This window comes from Protopterus annectens, chromosome 11.part0, assembly GCF_019279795.1.
Source record: "Protopterus annectens isolate FY-2018-M chromosome 11.part0, PAN1.0, whole genome shotgun sequence".
Taxonomy (NCBI): domain Eukaryota; kingdom Metazoa; phylum Chordata; order Ceratodontiformes; family Protopteridae; genus Protopterus; species Protopterus annectens.
Window position 1 is genome coordinate 812,818,703 of NC_056745.1, and position 20,612 is coordinate 812,839,314.

Here is a 20,612-nt window from a genome sequence, read left to right on the forward strand (position 1 = left end):
ACCTCCCCTGATTCATTCTTATCTTTATTATGCAATATTTTATATGTTCTACTAATGATCCCTTTTTTAACAACAGCTTCTGTTCTAAACTCCTTTAAAAACTCTACCATATCTGGTCTTTCGTTAGCACTTTGTCTTTTACTTTTTGACTATTTTCTGTTATCACTCCTGTTAGTCCACACATGGACTAAAGAAGCTACATTCAACAAAGTACTTTTTATACCTCTGCTTGGCAACTGAAGAAACAGATAATGAGGAGTCTGGTGACCAAGTTTCCTAAAAGGGTGGAAAAAGCTTATTCTTGAAATGCTTAAAAGATATTTGAGCCATGTGCTTCTGCATTCCTAGTGCATAACTCTAAAGAGCACTAAAGATTCATCATTTTACAGGAGTATGAGTAACTTGAGGGAACCCCTGTACTGATGAAACATCATCTATTAAACACTTTGTTAAATTCTGCATTTAAACATCTGTAATATGTAAAACAATTTTCAGTATGGAAATTTCTTATTTTCTGAAAACCACTGAAGTTATACAATACAAAAAATACCACAGGAAGCCAATGCATTACTTAATTGTTTATGTAAAGACATACTGTTTTAATGCAAGTTTAACTGTTACTAAACAACTGCTAACAAGGAGGAAACTAGTACTGAAAAGTAAAATCCAAGAAGGGAAGACATCCCTGATCAGTATCAGCAAGAAACTACGTTCCCTCATAAGATCATCCAAGGCCAGTGTCGAAAGAAAAATTGCCATGGACTCCAAAGATAACCACAAGGCATTCTTTAGCTATGTCAAGAATCTAAGGGGCAATTCTCAGATCTGTTTGGAGTTAGTGCAGAATGGCACAAAATACACTGAACCGACTGATATAGCCAACATCCTGGCAGACAGGTTCAGTGGAAACTTCACCCCCCCCTCACCCCCAAAAGGGCCCATAACTATACCAGAAGAATATAGTGCCCCTGAAATCACAGACACTCAGGTTAAAACAGCCCTCTCCAAAGCCAAAAACACAGCATCAATGGGACTGGACGGTGTTCCAGGCTGTGTCCTATACGAGCTCAAAGATGAACTAACCACTCACCTAAACACACTGTTTAAACTCAGCCTTTCCACAGGCTACGTGCTCACAGAGTGGCACACAGCAACGGTTATTCCATTCTACAAAGGTGGAGCCACAATTGACCTCGGGAACTATCACCCTATAAACCTGACTAGGTTGGTCTGCAAAGCTATTGAGTGCATCATCATGGATCTCATTAACAGAGACATTGGAAACCTCCAAACACCGGACCCTACCCAGTTCGGCTTTGTTAAGGGCAGATCATGCGTCCTCAACCTGGTGGACTTCTTTGAGACAGTTATCAAGGCTTTAGACAAGGGAAAGGTGGTCCACACAGCTTACCTAGACCTTGCAAAGGCCTTCAACACCATTCCCCACTCAGGTATTATAGACAAGCTCACCAGCCTGAACATAAACCCCTACGTCACGAGATGGGCTGCTAACTGGGTCACGGACAGAACCCACATGGTAAGAGTTGCGGGAGCTAGGTCTGACTCTAAACCGGTTACAAGTGGCGTTTCCCAGGGCTCAGCCCTAGGACCCCTCCTGTTCGGCATATACTTTTCAGAGGTATAGGCAAGCACAGGAGGACTATGGCTGACCAAGTTTTCAGGTGACTGTAAACTAGGGGCTATAATTGACTCTCCAGCTGACACAGACATCCTCCAAAAGGGTCTCACTGAGACATATACCTGTGTCAAAATCATGGCCTCAAGCTAAATGCCAAAAAGTGCATAGTCATCCCCTCTGGAAAAGACAACGTACCCACAAACTACCACATAGGTGGTAGCTGCCAAAATATGGAAGATGTAATAAGGGATCTGGGGACCCAAGTAGATAGTAACCTCTCGTTTGATAATCACATTGCCAAAGTGGTTAGAAAATCCTTCTATGTAGCCCACCTAATCACAAAAGGGTTTGCATCCAGATTGAAAGAGGTCATTGGGCCCCTCTATGCATCACTTATCAGACCCATCATAGAGTACAATGCCCCATTTCGGATGTACCTTACAAGACACTTGCGACAACTGGAAAGACCACAGAAGTACTTCACAAAGAGGATCACTGGGCTCAAGCAGATGCCCTATGCAGCTTGACTGAAGAAACTCCAGCTGAACTCAGTTGCATACCGCCTACTCAGAGGTGATCTCTGCCTGACATACAGGGCCATGTCCAACCCAGAATTGATGGACATGCCTCCACCTAAAGAAAACCATATCCCCTCAAGCAAACACACTCCAGGGATCTAAATCTCACTACAACAATAAATAGGATGTGCTGGAGGGATAGATTCCTGTCCCAGGGACTTCCCATGCTCTGGACCAAGATTCCAATCTACATTAGGCAGAGCTCCTCGCTAACCCTCTTCAATAGAAACCTTGACGAGTGGATGGGAAACAGAAAGTTTACCCCCAGGGATCATTTTAATGGCTCTGCTGGACAGAGACACAGGGAACTAATCTAAGGGGGCAGCGAAAGCCAACATATTCCGGCTAGGCTTATAAATGCCTTCGGGTAAATAGCCTAGTACCTACGTATGAACCTATGACACAAATGATTTAAAAAAAAAGATATTCAAGCTTCAAAAAATTAAATTTTACATTGTGATTTATGTGCAGTTAAAACTGGTGTTATAGACTTAAAATATACAACAAATATATCACCACCGATCCTTGCTAGGCTTTCCTCTTGAAGTTCCGTGTTAGGGAAAAAAAAACTGCAACTTACTCCCTGGCTGCTGCTGCAACAAATCAGGAAAGTAGAACTTACTTCCCTGGCTGCTGCAGCCAATCAGGTCCCTTGCTTTACTGAAGCAGACCTGATTGAGAGCAGCTTATAGGCAAGTAAAAAAAAAAAACGGAATTGCGCGGTGAAGTTACACAGCCATGCAAATGTCCATGAGGCACTGAGCAAGGAGCGGAGGAAACAGAGAAACCTGATGCTGCTTCATTTGGGGGCCCTTTTTTGCAGGTAGATAGTCAGGGGCTCCCCACGGCTGTGGGTTCTGTGGGTGCCTAACGCCAGCTATGAATATATGAATATAGGCAGATGTGGATGAGTAAACTTTTTTCATAAAAGAAGATACAAGGAAAACATCACAGTAGACACTTGCAGAAGAAAGGGGAAGAAGACCTAATTATGATAAAGTGTTTTACACTGGGAACTAGTAGCTACCATTTTGTGTTAGGCTCTAATTGGAATACCACTAATAAAATTCAGATTTTACAGCATTTATAGCTGCTGATTTGTATACAAATATGTTCACTTAGGGGATGTCTGTGAAAAGGTTAATCATTGCTTTGTTTTTATCTTGTAATGATATGAAAGAAAGTGATATTGTAAAGGTTAATGACACTTCAAACTGCAATACCTGTCAATCACTGTAGTCTATATCCTTTGTTCTGCCTTCCACAAAGATGCATATCAAACACAAATAGCCCCTTTGTACGAGGTTAAACCTGAGAACCTGACCATGCAGAGTGTACTGCATTTGCCAGACAAATGCATTGCAATTGCTGCTCTGCTGAATGTATGTAAATAGTTTTAAAGAGGAACTGCTGGCAAAAATGAGAAAACTTTCCTGGGGTGGGCATAATCACTGATTTTTGAAGATCATGTACAAACTCCAGAAGAGTTATGAAAAACGTTTTTACTTTATGGTTTTGGAGCCTCCTCTGAACTTAAACCTTTTTTTTAATAAAGTGTAAACTCGCATGTCAAAAATTCAGCATGGCATCACCATAACCTCCTTCAAATCACTTGACCTTGAGCAAAAATTTCTTGAAGCAAGGTACCAAGTTTGGGTTTATGGGCCACATCGGGTGGCATACTGAATATTGCATTTGTCCAGGTGAGAGCTAGAGACCCATGCTGTGCAAAACTAATCCTGGTAATCTATAGCTTTGGACTGAAACTGTTTATTGATTATGAGAATATAATACTTCAGTCTTATGTTGCTAGATGAATTAGTTAGAGAAAGCAGGTATATAAGCCTGACAGGGTAACCACTTGAAATGTCAGGATCTGCTAGAGCGAGTCCCAAAATATAGGAGACTAAATGGCTGAACAACTAGGAATATTCCCTTTTTTCTGAGGTATGGCAATCTCAGACTTGGTATATATAAGTTCAGGGAAAGTGGGGTGCAACCACCATGCAAAAAGGAGAAAGAGATTTTTGAGTGTTTTCAGTCTTTTATTAGCATTTTGGCACTCAACATTTTGAGTCTCAACATTTTAACAAAGAGACGTCATAACTCTCAACTGTCCAGAGAGAAATAGTATTATTCTAGCAACTTTCAAGTTTGTAACAGCAATATTTAAAATATGTTCCTATTTTCTGGCCCTTTAACTACCCATAATTTTACACTCTCTTCAGATTTCTTGCTCTAGAGGTTGAGAAGTATGCAGCCAGTTGACAGGAATATATGGAAGTTGAATTAGATCAGGTAGCAATGTGAGTGATATGAATTAGTAAAAATGTCAAAAAAAAAAAAAAAGAACAACAACACAGGCAAAAACAATAAAAAAAAATCCTTGCAAATCAGTCAAAACTGTATAATACCTTAAACCTCCTTTAAGTATTGGCCCATAAGAAATATGGAAATGAACCCTTATGGGCATACAAGTGTTCGAGCTACATGGCTTCTGAATGGTTATTGACTTTTTACTTTTTAAGTCTTTATTGATACATTCAGGCTAATAGGGGAAAACATTAGCTGCAAACATGAAACGTTTCACCCATTTTGACAAAAATTAATAAATGTATTTCAGTTATTGAATATAGTTAGAGTTAAGCCACACAAGATGGTTCCATCAGAAGTAGCAGGTGATTTGGCCATCTCTGATCTACTACCTTATTTCAGAAATTAGAACCATGGCCTTGTGTCCTTTGAAAGTCCAGTACCAAAATTGTGAACTCTGAAACCTTGAACAAGGAACAATTTAAGTGCAATAAAGATGAATATATACTAACATACATAGTACAACATAGTATATATTAACTCTGAAATAGTGGTATCTCTGAGTTCCCCTTTTTTCTGAGGTAATCTCAGAGTTAGTATAAAAAAATATATATGCCAGGGATGTACAAAGGGACAAACCATTCCTGCAGAAGGAATTCATGATATTAGGGTATGTCCCACATTCCTCAGCAATTGCAGTTTAACTTTCCAAATATTATGAAATACATTTTGGGTCTCCCACTTAGGATAGGAAGTCAGTCGAGGTTCTACCAACTTAGTCCCCACTGCAGGGCCACTTTGCAAATCTCTTAATAGATTCTGTAAGTATATTATCATTTTGTCTGGCTTCATTATAGGTTCATAGGTTCATAGGTAGGTACTAGGGCCTATATAAGCATAGCCAAAAAGGTACCCTGGCTTTAGCCACCCAAGAAAATTATTTTCCTGTGCCCCTGTCAAGCAGAGTCACAGAAGTGATCCCTGGGTGAATTTCTTATTTCCCATCAATTCATCAAGATTTTTCTTGAAGAGTGCTAATGAGAAGCTCTGTTTGACATAGATAGGTAGTCTGTTCCAGAGTATGGGAAGTCTCTGGGACAGGAATCTATCCCTCCAGCATGCTCTGTTTATTGTGGTGACAAGGTTTAGGTCCCTACAGCATGTAGCTCAGAGGGATTGGGATTTCTTTAAGTGGAGCATGTCCAACAGCTCTGGGTTTGACATAGCTTTGTATGTTAGGCAGAGATCAACTCTGAGTAGGCAATATGCGATGGAGTAAAGCTGGAGTTTATTGAGACGGTCTGCGTAGGGCATCTGTTTGAGGCCAGTAATCCATTTTGTGAGGTACTTCTGTGGCCTTTTCAGTTGTTGTAGATGTCTTGTGAGGTACATACCAAAAAGGGTGTTATACTCTATAATGGGTCTAATGAGTGATGAGTAGAGGGGAGCAATGACCTCTTTTTTTCTGGATGAGAAACCTTTTGTGATGAGGTGTGCCACATAGAAGGATTTCCTGACCACTGTGGCGATGTGATTATTAAAGGAGATACTACTGTCCACCTGTGTCCCAAGGTATCTTATCACACTTTCAGTGTTAAGTAGACTACCGCCTGTGTGATAGTTCATGAGTACAGAGTTTTTACCAAAGGGGATGACAATGCACTTTTTGACATTGAGACTGAGGCCATGGCTTTGACACCAGTTATCTGTCTCAGTGAGACCTTTTGTAAGATGTTTGTGTCAGCTGGAGTATAGATTATGGCTCCTAGTTTGCAGTCATCTGCATACTTAGTTAGCCAAAGACCTTCTGTGTTAGCCTCTACTTCAGAGAAGTAGATACCAAACAGGAGAGGACCCAGGACTGAACCCTGTGGTACTCCACTTGTCACTGGTCTGAAGTCTGATTTGGCTCCAGCTACTCTCACTCTGTGGGTTCTGTCAGTAAGCCAGTTTGACAACCCATCTTGTGACATAGGGGTTTATATAGTTTAGTGGATAGTTTATCTATAATGCCAGAGTGGGGATGGTATTGAATGCCTTTGCAAGATCTAGATAGGCTGTGTGAACCACCTTACCTTCATCTATGGCTTTGGTGACTGTTTCAAAGAAGTCTGTCAGGTTTAAAAGGCAGGATCTGCCCTTTACAAACCTGAACTGGGTGGGGTCCAGAGTCTAGAGATCCCCAATGTCTTTGTTTATGAGTTCCATGATGATACATTCCATGGCCTTGCAGACCAGGCTAGTCAGGCTAATGGGGTGGTAGTTTCCAGGGTCTGTCATGGCTCCACCTTTGTGCAGTGGGACCACTGTTGCTGTGCACCATTCTGTGAGCACAAAGCCTGTAATGAGGCTGAGACTGAACAGCTGTTTTATTTGAGGGATTAGTTCATCTTGTAGTTCATGTAGAAGGCAACCTGGGATGCCATCAGGTCCCATGGATGCAGTGTTTTTTGCTTTGGAGAGGGCAGCCTTTACCTGAGCATCTGAGATGTTTGGGAACTTTGCAGACCTCTGCCAGTACAGAGATGGCTCTTTAGGGGTGAGAGGGGTGGAGAAGTTAGCACTGAACCTGTCTGCCAGGATGTTGGCAATATCTGTGGGTTCTGTATATTTATTGCCATTGTGCTGTAACTCAGAGCAAGTCTGGGAGTTGCATTGAGATTTCTGACATAGCTATAGAAAGCCTTATGGCTGTCTTTGGTGTCCTGTGCAATTTTTTTCTCAAAGCTGGCCTTGGAGGATTTTCTGAGGGATCTCAGCTTTTTGCTAGTACTCATCAGAGATGCCTTCCTATCATGGGATTTTACTCTATTATGCAACAGCTTCCTTCTTCTGTTGTAGAGTTTGTTTATGGCAGACCACCACCAGATTGGCTTCCTTTTTGGATGATAGCATCTTGGTTCTGTTTGGGATAGCAGGATCCATGCATTCCTGGAGATGTGCTTATAAAGTGCATTTATATAGGATTCAGCAGTTTGGGCAATAGTGTCCATCTGCATGGGTGTTGAAGTTTGTCACTTCTGTCTTGAGAAGTGAGAAGTTTGCTTTTGAAAAGTTTTTCACTGTGGTTTTCTGTAATGGGGGTGGGGTCGGGATGTGGACATCTAGTGAAATTAATTTGTGGTCAGATTTGAGCAACGAGGAATTGACCTCTGGTGTGGAGCATAGAGTCACCCATGTTGGTGATGATCAGGTCTAGGATATTGCTGCCTCTGGTGGGAGTGGTGACTAGTTGATCCATAGTATTTGAATTTATAATTTCCAGAAAACATTGAGCTAAACAGTTGGTACATGAGTAGTGCTCCCAGTTAATGTTTGGGTAGTTGAAATCACTCAATATAATGGTGTTCGGAGAGATCTTCATGTTCTCCAATGTTTTCAGGAAAGAGGAGTGGGAATCCTGACTTTGAGAGTGTGGTCTGTAGGATGCTATAAACTGATTGCAGTCTTGCCCACTGTTAGTTGAACATGGATGGTCTCAGATGCATTATGTTGAGCAACTAACCTGGAGGTGTGGATATCCTTGATAAATATGGACATGCCTCCTTTTGTGGTTCGGTCCGGGTTTTGGGGCGAAAGGTGTGGTATGAATTATAGCCTGGTAGTGCTGGGGTGCTCTCTGGAGCCTTGAACCAGGTTTCTGTCACTGCACAGATGTCAATGTTCTCCATACTTTAAGATGTGCATCTTGAGTGAGTGCATTTCTAGCATTTAGTTGCATTACCCTCAGTTTCTTGTTCCTTGTGCTGTCTATGGTGGTGGGTTTGACATTTGAGCCTTGCCTAAAAAGGCACTATAGGGTTGGCAAGAGCCTTTGCCAATATCTGAAATCCCAGTGGTGACAGGTGCAAGCCATCACTGGCAAAGCATCATGGTCTGTCGATCATGTCATCCCAGGCTGACAGACACTGGATTCTCTTAGAATGACACCAAAATTTTAGCCAATTGTTGAAATTGATCATTTTGTCTTTGCACTGTGGTATCATTCTGGGTGATGGCAGGATGCTACTCAAGGTCAGGGTCATACCTGCCTGGGCTACAAGATCAGAGAGCTCCTCCATGTCTCTCTTCATGTAGTCCAGGGAGGTATGTCTCAGGTCATTCACACCAGCATGGACAATGACAGAGTCATATTTGTACTTGCTTTGGAGTGACCTGAGTGCTTGCATTATGTGTTGGGATCCTAGCACCCAACAGGCAGCTGACAGTGACCTTCTCTTTATTCAGCCTGGTGAGTGGAACATCAGTGTGTCTGACTATAGAGTCACCTATAACAAGAGTATCAGGTGTGTTATTCAGCCTTATGGGCTGTGGCTGCTTGGCACACTGACTTTGTGGGTTATGTGTCATGTGTGTTTTGTTTTGAGGTGGAGGTTGCTTGCATGTCTGCTTTGGAGGTCTCAGTTGCTTAGGTAGATTTTTATTTAGAGCCTCATGAATGTAGGCGTGTTTTTGTGTATTTATGTGTTTGGTTCGCTGATGTGGTGGGACTATGTGATACTGGAATTGCGTTGTGTGAGGTTACCTTCTCCTCCTGACTGGTTATACCAGTTTTGAGATGAGAGAGCTCAGCCTCCAGTTTGGCTAAATAGTTACATCTCTCACATATATTTGAACCTGTTTGGAGGAGGAGAGGGTTGTCCGTGTACATGAGACAGTTATAACATTGCCTCAAAATTCCTAGATTCACCAGCTGGACTGGAGAGGAAACCATTGACTGACCTTTGGACATGCTAGAGTAACAGGGAAACTGAATTTAAGACGGACCAATAGAGGACAGGGTAATCGTAGAGAGTATAAGAGTAAGTAGTGCTTATGGTTTAATAGTGCTAACTTGTAGGATTACTTAATTGGACCAGTGAAGGGCCTTAGAATGAGAATATGGTGTTTAAATTGAGAGATAGAGCAGTTCTAAGGGAAAAAGTGAAGAGCAGACTTTGTGGAGCCAGGAATAGTTTAAACCCAATTAGGCGGCGCTGCCTGCTGTTGCGCTATGCACAAAAACTCGCAAAACCGCGCAAAAGAGGGTTTTAAGAGAGGAAGATGAAGGAGTTTTGGAATTGACCCAAAATGGCCAATAAAACTATAGTTTCAAGTCAGTAACCACTCCCACAGGGGCAGGCAGGCTGCTCAATGTTTTTCACTGCCACTGATCAACAGAGAGACTTTCCTTTAGCCCAAGCAAAAAATGGTCTCACAGAAACTTACAAACAGTTCAAGAACAGTTCAGTTACTAACAATATAAGCAGATGGGACTTCATTTTAATGTTGCATCTTAATAACAGCACTCTCTAATGCTTAACTGCAGTATCACTAATGGAATATGAATTTAGCCACCTGGTGTGGTAATAGAACGCACAGCTGTCTGATCCTGCAAACATTTTCAGGTAGTATGCAACCTGGTGAGTCAGTGACACTGTATGTGTTAAGAAAATAGAGAGGGAGAGTCAGTCTGTGTTCTGGATTAGCCCTGTCATTGTTAAGATTGCTGTACACATCACAATATACTCCATATGCTTATTTATACATGCTGCAGTAAAAATGTTTAGGAGACCTGCATCCAAGCTTTATTACATTATATTAGGAAGCCCACTAAACATTACAAAGGTACAGTATACGTCAATACTGCATGCATGTTAAAGGCATCCCTCATAACTTCTGTTTGTGCAACAGCAGCAACCTATAATGAAAAAAGTACTAGTTCAGTCTCTTATTATTTTCTATGTCGTTGCTGCCATAATGGTGTATTTGTGATAGACAAATAGATAAGGCAATTTAATAATGGCAGCAGACCCAGTAGTCATAGGATGGATCTGATGTAGGTTTTGCCTCCTCATCCCCTTTCAGAAAAGATCTGCCCCACTATAACTATGCATTTAAGGCAAGCCACTTTTGCTCAGAGGGACAGTGCTTCTATTAAATGGCTGTCATGATATTACAAAGCCATAAAAGTGCTTCTTCAGCAAAAGTATGAGCTTTGTACTTGTGAGAAGTACATATCCTCCATGTGGTTAAAAAGGGCTTAATTAGCTAGCACAGCAAACTCAATAAACGTCACTGTAATGGAGGAAACATTATGTGTTTTCCCAGACCATTTTACATCGGTGCAATAATAGTCACTGAGAGTTTTCCATGTGTCTTCTTTTACTGTTTGCAACCATTTCATAAACTGGTCTCTGAATCAAGGATGAAATAGCACTGATGGTTAGGATAAGTATTAAGTGAGGTCCATTTTTCTGAATTTGACACTGCCTGTTAATGATTTTTTGACTTAAAACATGGTTTTAGAGTTTGGATATTAATGCATCAGGCATGGACTCTTATCCTAATCTGAAAATCTAACCAAGGGGTATTGGAAACATTCACTATTATTGATTAGGAAATGTAAAAAATGATGGCTTTACATGTCTTGTGGATTTTATTGTAGTAGGATGGCTTTCTTTATTTCAGGATATGACAAACTGATGCAGTGGACATTGGTTGAGTACCTGAAAAGGGAAGAATGGCACATTTGGGTAGATATATAACAATCACAGAGAAAGAATTGAACAGGAAACTGATAACACAATTAATTTGGTGGATGTGGAGTACTGTTTTATTTCTCCTAACACTGGGCATCAATGGACTGGTACCTGCCAGTGTTCCCAGATGGAAAAATTGACTTTAAATAAGTAAACACCAGCAGTGTTATTTGTACATCTATTTTGTAGTGGGGTTGACAGCAGTGGTTGTAGAACAGGAAAGGAAAATGAAGATGTAGGTAAGATGGCTTTCATTATTTTAGATATAAAATACTGCCAGTAAATATGGTTGGGCACCGAATCATATGTTAAATGCAAAACTTAATGTGCAGATTGGGGAACAGCTAGAAAGATAGTGATGGCTACTACAAATTATTATTACTTTTTAAATGTTTATCATCAAACAAAAGAAAATACTAAAAATAATGATAAATGTAGAAGCTGTATGACAGATTTACAGCTATATACTGTTCTCTGGTGTTGCACTCCTATATAGTCAGCCAACTAGAATGGCAGTGTATCTTTTATTTGTTTTCTACAGTGTTTTTTAAGCAGTCAGTTCTGCAACAGGTAGCACACTACCCTTTGGGGCAGCAGGCTGTGGGTTCTCTTCCCACACCTGGTTGATTGATTGCTGATACTGCAGTGCAGCATAACTGGGGTGCTACACTCCTGAGTCTGTCAACCTTTGGATGAGATGTTAAACTGAGGTCCCATTTGCCTGAGCTGGTGGTAGCTCAGGAAGATGTAAAAGATCTCATTGTACCTAGTGAAAAGAGTAAGAGAAGTTCCCCTACTAGTATAAATACCTTCCTCAGTCTTCCCCGAAAAGAAGTGTGGCACTACTTACAGGAATATTTAGCAGTCATTTGTAGATCTGCACATTTATGGAAAAAAGTGATAGAACCAAACCAATGTTTAAATATGAATATGTTAATCTTTATTCAAATGTACTACATGGATAGTTAATATAAGAAGAATCCAGTCATTATGTCTTGAAAATAATATTTACTAACAAGTGCAACCTTTCTCTGCTTCCCTCCCTTACTTCTTCTTTACTTTCTTACCTCCTATAATACCCAGCTAACACCTCCATATTTTCTACCTACCAAAACTTTCACTAACTTCTATCCACATCCATTGCAATCTTTTACTATCTGCTCATCAATCTTTCCTTTAAATACTCAACTTCCAAAGATTAAAATCTGACCTTCACCTTCAAACTTTACTAAAAATAAAGTGAAGTACTTCTTCTATCACCCATCTAGTCACAACATCTACTCTCTCCCTAAAACTCTACTACTATTAGGTGACATCCATCCAAACCCAGGCCCAATTACCTCTTCCCCTGATAATAATAAAACCTGTCCAGATACAGGTCTCACTACTCTTCCTAAAAATACACATCCTTCTACTCAATGAATATAAGAAGGGTGTTAAAGTCAGCGAATTTCACGCCTGGATAGCCAACCATATCCCAGATATAATCACCCTTACTGAAACTTGGCTGAAACCACAATACTCTGATATTGATAGTCTCCCTTCAGATTACAACATACTTCGACTAGACCGCCAAAAGAAAAAAGGGGGTGGAGTAGCCATTGTCTACTCTAACCATCTCACTTTCACTTGCCTTAATAAACCTATCCCATCCTTCTCACCAGCTGAAATTTTAATTGCTAACTTTAAACCTAATAATTTCACCACCATCACCATAGCAGCCATCTATATCCCTCCAGGGAATAATATTCCTATCCTGGAAAATATTCTCATCTACTTCTCTCAACACATTCCTAATGAAACCATCCTCTTAGTGGACGTAAACATAAATTGGTTGACTGTTTGTGCACAAAACTCTACTACATCCATTAACTTACATGGCTTTACACAACTTATCACCACTCCCACCCATAACAATAAACCTCACAATCCTAGCTCTCTTATCGACTGGATATTAGTTTCAGAGCCCCTCAAATATCATAACTCGGCTACCCTACCTGACTCTCTAAATGACCACTCTCCAGTAAAAGTCCTTAGATTTGCCCCCCCCCCCATTTCTCTAAGGCTCATAGATATATATAACCTGCCACAATCTCACTTCTGCCCTAAGACATTTAATGTTCTACTCTCCAGAATAAACTGAACTCACCTAACACAACTCCCCCTAGATGAAGCTGTCCACTCATTCAACACCTCCTTCCTAAACATTCTGAACTCTCTTACACCCCTTCACACAATATGGGTTAAATCTACTATATTCCCATAGCTAAGCAATGCCACCCACACCCTGATGAAAACTAGAGACAAAATGTGGACATTATAGTTAAAAACTAAACTCCATATCAACCTGCAAAAATATAAAGAACTTAGAAATCTAACAAAATATCACCAAAGACCAAAAAGATTTTTATTCCAACCTCCCTTCTGCACAAAGAACTAATTCTAAAAAATTTTGGAACTCAATCAGTCATATATTGTATCTTGGAAACCCTTCATCTCCCAACCCCTGCCCTACAAAGACACCTGAAGAAATGGCTAACATCTTCACCTCTTAGTTACATGTATCCATCTCAAAGACGGTAAACTCTATCCCCTCCTCAACCAACTCTGCTAAGTATTATGCATCCTCTCCTACCATAAAGGCTTCTGATACTTTCTCTCTACATTCTGTACCAACTACATTAAATCTCTACTCTCAAAACTAAAACTGTGTCCTACATCGGCTGATAATATCCCTCCTTATTTCCTTCAGGTTGCAGCTGACTCTCTTGCTCTCCCTGTATCTATATTAATAAACCACTCCATCTCTGAATCTAAGGCTCCCTCAATTTGGAAACAATTCTACATCCTACCTATACAGAAAGGAGGTAACTCCTCAGAAATCTCTAATTTCAGACCTATTGCTATACTTTCTCCTCTTTCTAAAGTACTTGAAAAAAGGTATCCATAATCAAGTCATGCAACACCTACTACAGGAAAACCTGCTCAGACCCACACAACATGGCTTTCACCCAAAACATAGCACCACCACTGCCCTCTTATCTTTTATTGTCTCTTGTTTATTCCTTGACCTATCAGAAGTCTTTGATACAGTGTCTCATCCTTAACAAACTGACTGACCTTAACTTCTCTACCTCCACTGTCACCTGGTTTTCTAACTATCTTTCTGACTGACTTCAATCAGTGAGATGGCTGTCTGCTCTCTCCCCTCCTCCCCTCCTCTCCTTGTTAGAATGGGCATCCCCCAGGGTTCCATTCTTGGCCCATTGCTTTTCAATATCTTTACTAATTTTCTCTAAACTTTCTGCCCTCTATCATCCCTTGTTCAATATGCGGATAACTCTACAGTTATCATTACTGCTGATACTCCCTCTGAGCTTCTCATTGCCACTCAGACTTCCTTTAACTCAGTAGAAACCTGGCTGTCTAATAACCAGCTTACTCTATAGCCTAAGAAAACAAACCTCTTTTTCTCCCCAAAAACATTATCCATCTCAAACCTACTTTCTCTATACTATCTCTCAATAACACTCCTATTGGTGAAGAAACTAATACAAAACTCCTAGTGTTATTATTCATGACCAACTTAAGTTTGACTTGTATGTATATAACTGTATTAGGAAGCCTCACCAAAAACTTCGCCTCCTTTACAGGAACAAAAAGTTCCTTACTAACAAAGCTAAAGTAACCCTCTCCCAAGGCTATCTCCTACCCAGCCTATTATGTTGTTTGTCTTTTGGCTTTTTCCTGGTAAGGGGTCGCCACTAATGATTGGCAGTAGATTTTTTATGAAACGCCGAGGTGCCAGCTCGACTCCCAACCTTCAACAAAGGCACGCCCATTTACGCACACATGTCTTTCGAATGCTACCCAACTGCGGGGAGGACATGCAGACTCCACATGGAAGGCACTCCTAAGTCAAGCCGAGAATCGAACGGGAGATCCTCTTGCTGTGAGGTAACAATGGTACTGATGTGCCACCACGGAACATGGCTCTCAAATCCTAACAAATCTTAACTCTTTTCTCTTTGCTAAGCTTGAATCCATCTACAACAAGGTGGCCAGATTCACAGCACACCAAACCTATAAATCTCATCATTGTCTTTCTCTGAAATACCTAAACTGGTTAGAATTTCCTCACCAGCTTCTTCTCACTCATTTTCAGATTATTCATTCCATCCTATATCAGCCATCTTACTGTCCTAATCTAGCCTCTCTCATCTCCCTATATACTCCTAATAGGCCTCTCTGTAGCTCAGACCAGGACCTTTTGCAAATCTACAATCCAAGTACAAAACTGGCCTCAACATCTAGAGCTTCAATCCTTCCATTTTCTGTAATAAACTGCCTTCAGCAATTAGGTCTATCAAACAACCCAGCCAATTCAAAACAGCCACCAAAAATATTTGAAAAGTCATTGGTCCTGTCTTTGCACTCACCCTCCATGATTACCTTCATACTGTAAAACTATCCACTACCTATACTTATCTTGACACTACTCACTATTGTTATCTCATTTTAGCTATTTAATTTGAATTATCACTTTATTGTAAAACCTGTATGATTTTTGTTATCGCTGTTTCCAGTATAATTCTGTGTATATTAGCTGAGATGTTTCTGATTATTGTTTTTATATATTTGTATTGTAACTTTGTGGAGCTTTTCTCCCCATGCCTAAGCTGAAAAAGGGCTACTTAGCTCAGTCGGACTAACTCAGTCAACAAATGCAAAATAAAATAAATAAATATATCTATATCTCTCTCTCTCTCTGTATATATATATATATATATATATATATATATATATATATAAATCAAGCACCTAACACATATGCATATAAAGATATAACAATTATACCTGCATTTTTTACACACCTGGAAGGTCTGCTTGAGATACTGGGTCTGTTGTCCACATCAGCACCAATGTCAAAGATTCTGTATGAACCCTCTACCAAGCTATCTGGAGTGCTAACAGTGCATATGACTTCTCTGTATGAGTTACTGGAGATTCAATAGCAGGAATCCCTCCCATGGCTACCTGTTCCCGGGCAATTGCAGCCACCCTACAGTAGGCAGAGGTTATCATATCACTTGCCTGGTCTCATATCTGAGAGTATGTTCTCCCATGCCCTATGACAGCATTGGTGTCATCAACCACCTGCTGCCATATCCTGTCTCAGGCAGATTGGTCACCTCTACCTTTCTATAACAGAAAAGTGACATAAGACCCAGATAATTACCTCATTTTCTGCATCAGAGTATGGTGGCTTGTGGGGTTTAGATTTCTTCTTGGGTTACATATCCCTATAGGAGATGAAATAGAAAAAAGACACATTATTAAGTATACAACACAGTCAGTGAACTCAATTATGTATGAATGCATGCATCCAGCATGAATATAACAATTTAAAAGTTAATGCTCCCTATGACTACACAGAAGTTATGTTAGCCACCCCTTCAAAAAAAATTCTAAATCAAATATCAGCATTCTATAACAGGTTTGTAATGCAGATGACACAGGTTTAACTGTGTAATACATCGCAGAATTAACAATAAAAATTCACAATGTAGCATTAGAAACGTAAGACAAGCAGAAATCCACAAACATAACACATTTTTTTCATTCTGCTAACACTGGAAAAAATGCCAGGCCTTCCTACAAAGTTATAATAAACTCATCTGTGATAACTGTGTAAACAACAATTTAATACTACCTAAACAGTATAGGTCAGGTAGCATTCTGTAGTATACCTTTTATAATGCAGACATGGCTATGCCAAAAGAAGGGATAAAGAAAAACATTAAGATAAAAAAGTGGTTCTGAGCGGCCAGTGCAATTCACCCTTTAATGTTACAGTAAAAGCATTTATGGAAGCAATAGTAACATAGCTTGAAAATACACAGTGCAAAAATAGATAATTCTCCAAAAGTTGTGTTTATTTATCAAGTTCTCTGGACCCAAACAGTCTCCCCATTATTATACAAGGGCATTAGTTAACTGATTACCTTTATATTGTGCAGAGTCAGCCCTGTGAGCATTGGGAGTATGCAAATGAGGTGTGAAATCATTAGCATTCCTGAATACCACAATCTGCATACTGCATAGGGAATGGAAACATGATGTAAACAGCTAATAAGATGAACACTGATAAGTGTTATCTGCTAATGGCTTGCTTTATTACTCAGACTGCAGGAACAATGAGGGTTTCACAGTCTCCCCTCTTTGATGTCTGCTTACTGAGGGTGTGTAGGGGAGAATACACTTACCAGAAAGTCTGAAAGTACATTGACTGATTTGGGAGAGCAACATTCCTAACATTCAAGTGCTGCATTAAAGACCACAGTTACTGCCCCTTAGTTAGATATGTTGTTCATATTCAAGGGAGAATTTTAACCATTAATACTGATAACAAATGCAATAAAAAGATATTATTGCTCTGAAAAAAAGCATACATAAGGGAATGAAGCACCATAAATAAAGAGAGGAATACATCTGCAGTGTTTGCAGTATTGGCTTAAAATTGTCTTTGTATATGGGTATCCTAGCTATTGGCAATATCACAATCATCCAGACATTTACTGTCAAATGTAAAAGGACCACTTCTGTAACTTGCTTCTGTTGCACTTTCAATGTGACTTGATAAAATGTCACATTGTCAGTACATCTGAACACTTTTTCTCAGTGCAATATATGTCTTCGTCTGTGGCCAATATGGGAAATTCTCTTTAATATTCTTTTGTACTACCCTTGTTTGAAGGTTAAAATCCATGCAGGATCCTGTTGCAAGATAACAAAGTTGATTAAACATCAGAAATGTAAATTTAAAGTACTTGATTCCAATTTTTTCTATTTTTTTCCCTTTATTGTTTGGCATGGTTTAGCATTGCACTCCATTGACTGGTAGCAGTCAGTAGCAGTGAACAGCAGTTCACTGCCCAAAGTAAAAACTGATACATTTTATTTGGACTGCCATCAATAATGCAATGAAGACTGGTATTGTTGTTCTTTCCTCTGCAGTCTATACAGTACTTAGTAGAAAAACTGAAGCTGTCACACAATGTGTAAATGTATTAAGCTTAGAAAAACAGTATGGGTGATCCAGGGCTCAAAACCTGTTCACAGATCATTTTACTGAGGGAGGTCATACTAAATCTTGGCACTCATTTTATTTTGAAGTACGAACGTGTTGATGTGGAAAACTCAAGTAACGTCAGTATCGACTAAATGTGACAGACGTATAGGTCATTTGAAATTATGTCAATATTAATTGTGTCTGCTGTGCAAAGAAAGAAAGCAATTTTGCTGTCCCCTGTCACCTTCTCCATTCTTGTGGCATTAGCTAAAGTCTTGATATTGTGAGACATACATGATAGTGATGTGACAAGTAGATGTGAGAAGGCTGAATGTGTCAGTGTAATTCAGTAGGAGATTTTCTCATTGCTAGATATACACTGTAATTAATTTTACATTTCTTCCAGCTGTTATTCCCAAAAAAAGTTGTGTGAATGCTTCTGATAAGTATTTCCTTCTGCACCTGAAATGCAAAATGAACTTTCATGGCTTAAGGAAAAATGTAAAACATTTGTTTAGGCTGCCTTATGTAGTGCAGATCAGTCCCGTGGCATTGCACAGTTATCAGCCACTCTGGACAGTACTCAGTGAAGAAAATGCACCACTTAGGCAACTTACTCTGTGGCACAATGTGTAAGTGCAGTGAACTTAAAAAAAAGTGTATTTGGTGCAAGGTTAACATCCACTTACATGATAATTTTACAGAGGGGTCCTGAATACATGTTTAATCAAATTTTGAGATACCATTGTGTTGTTTAAAAATAAAATATTGTCAGTATTGCTAACAACATGTGAGCTGTTGTGTGTCCACTTTCACATTATTTGTCATTAACTACAAGTCTAATAATGTGCTCTACAAAGTACATTTCTGGTGTTGCAAGGAGATGGGAGAAGGATGAATGTGCTGTCACCTGAATACACTTCTTGCTCAGGTCAGTGCTGCATATACCCATTGAATGCATTTAAATTATTGTTAGTTTTTTTCTCTATAGCATTTAAATTATTGTCAGCTTTTTCTCTACCATATATTTTTTTGTAATTCTTTCTCTATTTGCTCTCTGCTCAGCAGTGTGCAAACATGGTTTGCAGCCTAAAAGAAAAATTGAAAAATGCCTGGCATCAGTGGGCAGCACTCAGTACCACAGAGAGTAATTACTGCAGAGTATGCACCTAAAAGATGTCTAAACTAAGGCATAAAGAATAAATGACGTGAAGTGAGTGAAATAAAGCACAGGAGGTATTGTTCAAATCCTTAGAAATTCAGTAGATGGGAATGTGTCATATTTTTCTGTGAAGGATTTCGATGTGTATCTTTTAAAGTGTTTAGCATGAACAGACAGTTTGTTTTAAACCATCAACCAAGTCTCTTTACTTCTGACTAATTTTCCTGCTCAGCTGCTTGACTTAGTTGGCCCCTGCCCACCCAAGACCTGAGGACTATTGCCTCTGCATGCTTCCACCACAACCTAAACTAAAGAAAAACAAAAAAAGAAATTTTCCTTCTCAGCTGCTTGATTTAGCTGGCCTCCCACCCACTCAAGACCTAAGGATGATTGCCTCTGTGTGCTTCCACTGCAACCTAAACTGAAGAAAAACAAAAAAAAAAGTTTTTCTTGCTCAGCCCCTTGACTTAGTTAGCTCCGCCCACCAAGACCTGCAGACTATTATCTCTGCGTGCTTCCACTGCAACCTAAACTAAAGAAAAATGAAAAAAGAAAGTGTATGTTTTTTTTATTTACAACTGCAACAATATATATAACAGGGTAGTGTGCACTTGATCAAGCTAGCACTAGTTTTTTTTCTTTATCCTCACTTTTAAATTACTCCTTTCCTCTACTCTTTCTGCCCTTCCTTAACAGTAATCCCTGAAAAAAAGAAAAACCTACACCTTAAACAATTACAAGATAATCCACTTACTGTGTAATCCTTTGCTTGGGGTTTTAAAGTCCATTTATTATTCGGCAATGCAAGCCACAGTGGTGCAGTGGTAGTGCAGTCACCTCACAACAAGAGGTTCTCTCGTTCAGTTCTCGGCTGGAGCTCCCTCTGTGTGGAGTCTGCATGTCCTTCCTGCAGTCAAGTGGCATTCGAAAGACATGTGTGAATGGGCATGCCTTTGTTGAAGGTTGGGTGTTGAGCTGGCACTGTAAAAATGTACTGCCAATCATTAGCAGACCAGAGATCCGCTGTGGTGACTCCTAACCGGGAAAAGCCGAAAGAAGAACTTTTGGCAATGCCATAGCCCCTCCCCAACCAAGCTTACATATACTTTCCCACTTCAGGCGCCATTTTCAAATGGCATTCTGATTGAGAGTGCATCCCACGTACATTGTTTTTAACTGCTTGTATCTGTTTCTGTTTATGCTCAACTGTGTATGTGATATTAGTCACTCTACAGCTCACAGTAGACTAGTAACCAACTAAAGTTATATTTTCAGAGTTACCACACGTGTATAACTGCAAGTAAGGTTGCTTAAAGCTACATGTAAT